This window comes from Erinaceus europaeus, chromosome 4 (genome assembly GCF_950295315.1).
Source record: "Erinaceus europaeus chromosome 4, mEriEur2.1, whole genome shotgun sequence".
NCBI classification, from domain to species: Eukaryota; Metazoa; Chordata; class Mammalia; order Eulipotyphla; family Erinaceidae; genus Erinaceus; species Erinaceus europaeus.
The window spans coordinates 121165968-121167840 of NC_080165.1; the positions used below are offsets into that span (position 1 = coordinate 121165968).

At 38.8% G+C, this 1873-nt stretch overlaps 1 non-coding gene across 1 annotated transcript; it reads left to right on the forward strand.

Annotated features, from left to right (window-relative positions):
• Positions 1-1126: 1126 nt before the first annotated feature.
• Positions 1127-1291, forward strand: LOC132538359 (U1 spliceosomal RNA). Its single transcript, XR_009549754.1, has one exon. It is a non-coding gene; the product is annotated as a U1 spliceosomal RNA (small nuclear RNA).
• Positions 1292-1873: the final 582 nt, after the last annotated feature.

The following is a 1873-nucleotide window of genomic DNA, read 5'->3' on the forward strand; positions in this document are numbered from 1 at the left end:
GAATAGTTTTCCATAATAGCCTTGCCTATTGAAGATGTTTCCTATTTCTCTTTGCGATATATTCTGTTTTGTGATTATAATGAATATTGTATCTAACCTAGCAATATCTACGAGTCTTTTTCAAGTTGTCCTTGATTCACCAAAATTGGATTGTGTTGCACTATGTTGCTCTCCTTTTTCCTGTGTTTGGTTTTCCTTGTTGTGTTCCTCGTTCTATGCTCATACTGATCATTTCATTAAAGTTGGAATTTCTTTGCTTCTTCTTTTCATATGGGACTCCTCAATAATTTTTTCCCTCTAGGGTTATTGCTGGGGCTCAATGCCATCACTACAAATCCACTGCTTCTGGTGTCCATTTTTTCCATTTTATTGGATAGTACAGTGAGAAACTGAAAGGGGAGGGGGATCTAGAAAGTGAAGAGAGAGGGAGAGAGAGAGAGAAAAAAAAAACCTGAAGAACTGCTTCACCACTTGTGAAGCATTCTCCCTACAGGTGGGGAGCCAGAGGGCTTGAACCTGGATCTTTGTGCAGGTCCTTAGACTTAGTACTATGTGCACTTAACCAAATGTATCATCACCCTACCCCCTCTTCTCAATATTTCTTGCAAGACAGGTCTGGTAGTAGCAAATTCCTTTAGTTTCCAAACATTTGAAAATATCTTTAATTCTCCTTTATATTTGAAAGATACAGAATTCATGGCTGGCAATTCTTATCTTTTAATACTTTGAATATGCTGGTTCTATTCCCTCCTTGGCACTAGAACTTGTGATATGAAATCTGATGAAAGCCGGATGTTATTACCTTTGCATGTGATTTCTTCCTTTCCCTGGAAACCTGCAATATTTTTTCTTTTCCCTGGTTTTAGATAGTTTTACAGTGATGTATCTTGGTATGTCTTTTGAATAAAAAACTTAGGTGTGCATTCATCTTCTTAGATTTCTATATTTTGAACATTGCTCATGTGTTGAAAAAATTTCTGCTGAACTTCCTATGAATATGTTCTCTACTCATATCTCTGTCTCCTCTTCCTCAGGAATCTCAGTAACTCTTGATGTTCTTCTTCTGGTGGAGTCTACTATTTTGTGGAGAAGTGCTTCATTTTTCCAAGAGGAAATGTGACTGGGGATACTTACTTGGCAGGAGAGAGACGCCTTGATCACAAGGGTGATTTTCTGAGGGCATGGCTTATCCATTGCACTTTGGATGTGCTGATCCCTGATGTTTCCCCAAATGTGGGAAACTCAACTGCATATTTGTGGTAGTGGGAGACTGGTTTTGCACTTTCCCCTGAAAAAAACATTTGGATGGGCTATTTCATGGTCATAGAGCTATACCAGTCTTACTGGTTGGGAAGCAAATTTTCCTTTTCTTTCACATTTGCCTAACTAGGGACTTTTCCCCTCTTTAACAAGAGTTGAATACTCTTTTAGCTTCATTTTCCTTCTCCCCGTTGAATGGCACACATTTTTTAGAGGTAGGCCATGTTTCTTGTGTGGCAGGCCATTTTACTTTTATTCATGCCCATGGAATCAGGTAAAGTGCTGGCCCTTCTCTTAATTTTCTGCTACCTTGTTACTATGAACCTATTTATTCTCACTGTCCTGCCAGAGACCATGTACTTGAGCCAACTCTGAAAATCTTGCAACAGGTTGGAATAAACATATGTGCTTGATGTTTGCTCTTTTAGTTCAGTTGTTCTCACAGCCTGATAATGAGAAGGAGAGAGGAAAATGCTCCATTAGTCTGAGCTACATGACCACTTTCACAAAAGCCTTAAAGTTTAAGGGTGTACAGCAACTAATGAAGCTTACAGTTTGTGGTGCTATTATGTACTTGTTTGGAATTTAGATAAGAGAGAGAGAGACAGAGAGG